Source organism: Lygodium microphyllum, chromosome 25 (genome assembly GCF_053477565.2).
Source record: "Lygodium microphyllum isolate KBCC chromosome 25, Lygodium_microphyllum_v1.1.10, whole genome shotgun sequence".
NCBI lineage: Eukaryota > Viridiplantae > Streptophyta > Polypodiopsida > Schizaeales > Lygodiaceae > Lygodium > Lygodium microphyllum.
Genome location: NC_141159.1, coordinates 26,626,056 through 26,633,163, shown reverse-complemented (window position 1 = coordinate 26,633,163; position 7,108 = coordinate 26,626,056).

The following is a 7,108-nucleotide window of genomic DNA, read 5'->3' as shown; positions in this document are numbered from 1 at the left end:
TTAGTAAAATTGACCTTAAGTCTGGATATCATCAGGTGAGGTTAGATAGATCCGACATATTTAAGACTGCATTCAGGACACAGTTTGGCCATTACGAATTCTTAGTCATGCCATTTGGATTAACTAATGCACCTGCTACTTTCAGTAGAATGATGAACCGCATTTTTCTAAAATATCAATATTGTGTGATTGTTTTCTTTGATGATATTTTAGTGTTCAGTCAAAGTGAAAAAGAGCATTATGAGCATTTATCATTAGTTTTTCAATTACTGAAAGAAAATCAATTGTTTGCAAATCCTGACAAGAGTGAATTCTTTAAGACAGAAATAGAATATCTAGGTCATATTGTATCAAAAGAAGGAATAAAAGTTGATCCTAAGAAAATTGATGCAATATTGCATTGGCCTGTTCCTAAAAATGTACATGAATTACGCTCATTCCTTGGTCTTGCTAGTTTCTATAGGAAGTTTGTACGTAATTTCTCATTACTTGCTTTACCACTGACCAAACTTCTTAAGAAAGGCATTGTTTATCAATGGACTGAAAACCAGCAGAAATCCTTTGATTTACTCAAACGTGCATTGACCAATGCCCCTGTTCTACAATTGCTTGACTTTAACAGACCATTCTTTCTAGTTGTGACTGATGCTAGCGGATCAGGAATAGGAGCCGTGCTTATGCAAGACAACCATCCAATAGCATATTCTAGTTCTAAGCTGAAACCCTCTGAGCTTAAATATTCCACTTATGACAAGGAACTCTTAGCAGTTGTACAAGCATTAAAACAATGGAAGCATTATTTAATGGGTTCAGAATTCATGATAAAGACCGACCAGCAAAGCATTAGACATCTACTTAGCCAACCCCAAATTTCTGACCGTCATATCAAATGGGCTTCATTCATTCAAAGTTTCCATCCTATCATTCAATACCAACCTGGAAAAGAAAATGTAGTTGCTGATGCATTAAGTAGAAGACCTGCAATTCATAACATTTCTATCATATCTTTTGATTCTTTAATTGCTATGAAAGACACATATCACCAGGATATTACTTTTCATTCTGATTGGCAAAAATTAGTTCAAAATAATTTCATTCCTGTTGATTCATTGTCATATAATGATGGATTCATGTTCTTTGAAAAGAGACTGTGTGTTACTATTCCATTCCGATCTTTTGTTTTGAATGAAATTCATTGTCCCCCATATCAAGGTCATAGAGGTATCATCTCTACGTTACGCATGTTAACTGAAGATTTTTATTGGCCGCATATGGATGCAGATGTATCTAATTTTGTCTTCGAATGTCTGATTTGTCAAAGAATAAAGAGACATCATGGTAAACAGTATGGATTATTAATGCCTTTATCTATTCCATCTAAACCTTGGGAACATATATCTATGGATTTCATTACTGGCTTACCAAATACTAAATCTAACCATGACATGATTTGGACAATTGTAGATAGATTTAGTAAGCAAGCATATTTCATTGCATGTAAGAAAACTTTAACAGCATCACAAGTAGCACAGTTATTTTTGAAAACTGTTTTTACTAACCATGGATTGCCGAAAGTAATTATTTCAGATAGAGATTCTAGATTTTGTAATAATTTTTGGATTACACTGTTTGCAAATCTAGGCACAAAGATTGATTTCTCATCTGCATTTCATCCAGAAACAAATGGACAAACAGAAGCCACAAATAGCACCATTCTAGATCTTTTACGTGCATACACTATCTCTAAACCTCAGACATGGGATACTCATTTACATTTATTACAGTTTGCATATAACAATACACCGCACACATCTACAAAGAAAGCACCTTTTGAAGTTATTTATGGATATAGATTATCTACACCTGTTGCCTCTTTGTCTAATAAAATACAAAGTGCCGATGATATTGCTGTTATGCATAACACTATTTTTGATGAAGTAAAGGATATGATTGCTAAAGCCCAACAATCATATACCAAACAAGCCAACAAGAAAAGACAAGCCATGAATTTCAAAGTTGATGATTATCTTTGGCTTAGAATAGAAAAGCGTAGACTGCAAAGTGTAGATAGACATCCAGTTGTCAAATTAGCTCCTAGATTCTACGGACCATTTAGAATCATTCATAAGATTAATGACAATGCATTCAAGTTAGAACTGCCATCCCATTGGAAAATTCATAATACATTTCATATTAGTTTATTGAGACCATTTAGAGGACAATTACCTATCCACCCTGTCTATGAAAACCCACCTTTACTAGAAGAAGAGACTGAAATACTTGAACCAGAAGCCATTATAGACACTGACTACATGACCACTAGAACTGGCCGAAGGTATTCTAGATATCTAGTGAAATTTAAGAACCATCCTGTAGAGGAAGCACAATGGATGCACGCTAGAGACCTAAATGCTTTCCCCACTCTGTTAGCTCCACATTGAGCTAATAGCAATTGAGGTCAATTGCTATCCCACCCCGGGGGTATGATGCCAGGAGGCATATTCCACGGTGGATTCCGTGAGGTTTTACGGTGGATTCCATAAACTTAGATGACCGGGGCTCATACGCAAAGAGGATTCTTTGTGCGAGAAGTTGATGGGGACGCCTGTCCTTTTCGGGCGTTTCATTAATTTAGTGTGTACATGGGTGATTCCATAGCGGGTGATTCCGCAAAATGCATATTAAATTAATAAACGTTTATGAGTTTAGAGTGCGCACTCGTAATAAATTAAGGTTAGGATTTATTTCTAACTAGTTGATTTATTTATGTAGCTGAAGACTGCTAGGTATTCACTTTTGTTGGTTTAATTGTGTTATTTTACTAACGATTGTGAATGCTTCAGTTGATGTGTAGAGATAGCAGCAGTGGCGGAGGAAAGCATTGGAGTCTAGCGGGTTTTCGACCTTTGGACTATATTTTGATAGGCGCCACGCCTATATTTTGTTATGTCTATAGAGACATTGATTATTTATTATTATTTTGTATGCGCTTATGCGCCTGGATATGTTATTTCTATTTGGACATTGAGATTGGGCGTGCCAGACTCTATGGGCACCGTCCATTAGCTTTATTTTCTTATTTTTGGTAGAAAGAAAACTCAAAAGCTAAAAGCTTGTCATATTTTTGTAATTGGGCTATTTTTGAGCATGAAGATTGGAAATATACATTAAATACATGCTTTGTGAAGCGCTCACACAAGGCATGGGGGAGATTGAACCCAATTTGTCTCTTGCTTCATGTCGTGCTTGCTTTTACATGGGTTTTTGTGCTAAAAAGTAGAGTACTTTGTTCTTGGGGACCTTCCGGGATTCACCACGTGAGCTATCTGCGACCGATCTGTGCACCAGTCTACCCACTTTAAATTTTATGTGGATCATGAGGCCTTGTTCTTCCTGATGAACAAAACGGATGTGAACGGACGAATGATGAGATGGCTCCTTTTATTCCAGGAGTTCGACTTTGAGGTGATTACTAAGCCTAGCTGTTCCCATGTTCTGGTTGATCATCTGTCGCGTATCCCAAAAATTGCAGACGAGGAGCAGGATGATCCAGACCTCCCTGATGCTTCCCTATTCCTGGTCAAAACCGTAACACCCTGGTATGCAGACATTGCCAATCTGCTGGCAACCCAACAGTACCCTCCTGGTATTTCTAGTCAGGAAAGGAAGAAGCTTATGTTAGAATCAGCCCCCTACACCATGTTAGGCGGCGCACTATACAAGAAAGGCAAAGATGAAGTGCTCAGAAGATGTGTTGCAGGAGATGAGATTTGGGATTGTTCTGAAAGCTTGCCATGACGAGCCATGTGGAGGCCACTTTGCAGGAGAAGCCACAGCCAGGAAGGCTCCGCTAGCAGGATACTGGTGGCCGACCCTCCACAAGGATGCCTATGATTACTGTAAAAGATGTGATGCTTGTCAGAGAATGGGGAAACCTACCAAGACAAGTGCTATGCCACTGCAACCTATCCTTCCTTTGAAGCCATTTGAGAAGTGGGGGATCGACTTCGTCGGCCCAATCGATCCTTCCACCAGAAGGAAACAGAACAGATACATCTTGGTATGTATAGATTATGTCACAAAGTGGTGTGAAGCTAAAGCCCTAAAGCGGGACGATGGTAACAACGTGGCCCTGTTCATGTACGAGAATATTATCACCCATTTTGGCAGTCCCCTAGAGTTGGTAAGTGACAGAGGCACTCATTTCATTAATAAAGTCATGGAAGAGTTGACAAAGCTGTATAAGATCTGCCATTGCAAGTCCACTCCTTACTACCCCAGAGCCAATGGCCAAGTCGAAGTCACGAATAGAATCCTTTGCTCAATTCTGACAAGAACAATTACCGCACATCGTCATGATTGGGACGATCGACTTACAGAGGCTCTCTGGGCGTATAGAACCTCCCATAAAGCAACAACAGGACAGATACCCTTTGAGCTGGTGTATGGTACATAAGCTATTTTCCCTGTTGAACTGGAATTGCCCTCTTTGTGAGTGGCTATCAAAGAGCGTTTGGGGGACAATGATTCATTGCAACGCCATCTCTTGCACTTGAAATGTTTGGACGAAACTCGCAGGATGGCTCTACAGTGCATGGAAGCCACGTAAGCTTGCCGTAAGGCTTGTCATGACAGCTTCATCAAGCACAAGGAGTTCAAGGAAGGTGATTTGGTCCTAGCCTATGATTCACGATTTGGCAAGTTTCCTGGCAAGCTTCAACAGCAGTGGATGGGCCCATATAAAGTACTTGTTGTCAACCCTAATGGCTCTGTCCAAGTGCAGACCATTGATGCCTCTGATGATCCCTTCCTGATCAATGGATATCGCCTGAAGAAGTACTTTCCTCCTTGGGGATCTTGATAATCACGGTCACCTGATCCTTTCCCTTGTTGCCGTGGCACTGTCACTCTTATGATGCTACTTCTGATAGCCGTTCTTCAGCCACTCCTAATGAGATGGACACAACCCCCTGTCCCCTCAGCCCCACCTTCCAGCCCTGATCTCTTATCCTCTATTTTCCACTAGCTGCAGTGGCGAGGTGGGTTCTGACACATAGTATTTCCACCATTTCCTTGCTTAATTCGAAAGCAAAAAAAAAAAAAACACATATATCGATCATGGGAGAAAAGGACTTATGTCCCTGTCATGCCGACCTATTCTTCGAGAAAAGGTGGAGACACCCTCGGGAATAGGAGGAAAAAAAAAACAACAACAACAGAACCAAAAAAAGAGAGAGAAAGAAAAACCAAAGAAAAGAAGAACAAACTGTTATGGGAGAAAAGGAAGCAATTCCTTGTCATAACAGGCCTCGCTCCAAGAAAAGGTGGTAAACACCCTTGGGAGGGAAGCTGGCTGTGGAAAAGGTGGTAACACCCCGCAGTTCAAGATAACTGACTCACCAGTCGAAAATGGTCCAGAAGTAATTTGAAGCCATCTCCCTTGGTGCGCTGCCTCTGCAACTTCATCAGTCTGTTTGTCCCCTTTCGCAGACGATCTTTTCTACAACCAATTGAAGTACCAGATCTGATGGCTATCTCCCTGGGTACGCCTCTTCAACAACTGACGACGCGATCTTCATCGACAAACAATCGAGTGATGTGAGCTTTCATCCTAACCGGATGGGGAAGTGAGTATGGTTGCCCTCTATATCTATCAGAGTGTGAGACAGAGGGTGGGGCGAGTGACCAGTCTTTCCCTTTAAATCAAATGAGAGGTGAGCAACATGAATGAAGTGTTGCACGCACGGGATGGGCCTCTCAATGCACAAAGCACGATTTGTTTCTGTGCACTGCACCATAAGGCTCCCTGGCCTTCCTTCTCGCACCGTATGCCGGCACAGGGTGGGATGCACAATTGCACCATCAAATGCGCACAAGGCATACAACCTTTGCACAAGTGACCGTGAGGATTACATCAATGGGTTTCAGGACATGATTGCCCTCCTGTATCTATCAACAGAGCATGAGACAGAGGGTGGATTGAGTGTGACTGGAGTTTCTTCAATCACTTACCGAGAGGCGAGATTTGAGGGACGTTATGATACTTGGAGTCAGGTACGTTCCCGTTTCCCTATGCACTCACTGGGTGGGTCTCTGCCATCAACACAGGACACGTCACCCTGTTCTGTACACTGCACTGTAAGGCTCCCTTGCCTTCCTCCTTGCACTTATGCCAGAGGGGTTGGATGCACTAATGCTTCATCAACTCTGCACCCTGGCATACTCCTTCTGCACCATTCCCTTGTCGATTCCTAAACCGAGATGTGAGCCATGGGTTTTTCTCTTGCTTTCCTTGAGTGATATTAGTCATGGGGTGAGTGATTGCTCTTTCATTCCATATGAGTGATTGTGAGTTGAGTGTAATATCCCACGCCATTGACGAATTTCCTGCGATTCCTTCAAGTAGCTACCTCCCTGGGTGTTGCCGCGTGGTCCTTGCCACAAAGGACGTGTGCTATGAAGATACCTTGGTACTTCCTGCAGCCGACAACAACACAGGACGTGCCATCGATAGTCAACCTTGATTCTCTCCAACTTGAGCCAAGTTTTTCTAACCCTACACCCTGTTTTTCAGTGACGGTCATGTTTTAAGTGTGGGGACATTTGTGGTTGGTCTGTTTAGTGGTCCTAGGTCCCTGTTGCTCGGTTAACCCTATCCGTTAAGGTTTTAAGTGTGGGGACGCGTCCTTGCGCGTCTACATTGCATACCCCTCTGCATATATCTCAACCTACTCATGTATGTATGCCATGACTTGCTTTTACCCTGATGGGGTCCCTTTCCACCCATCCGTCCATTTTCCACCCAACCTCGGGGCTTTTCCCTTGCAGTTTTTCTTCATTCCTTGATTTTTCTGTCCTGCCAGGTGCACGCACCCTACATTCCCCAAAATCCACATCCAACCTTATAGCCTTGTTCATCCCTTTGAATTAACCATTTTTACTTTTTACCTACCCCTGTTTCGGTGCATGGTTCTCGAGTTATTAATTTTTGCAGCATTTTGCGCACATTAGCCAGTTTTCCATGTGAACGCGCTTTTCTTGCTTTAGAACCGTGATCTCACATCATAGACCTGACAACAACTTTTCCCTTGACATTTTTCCTTTTTAC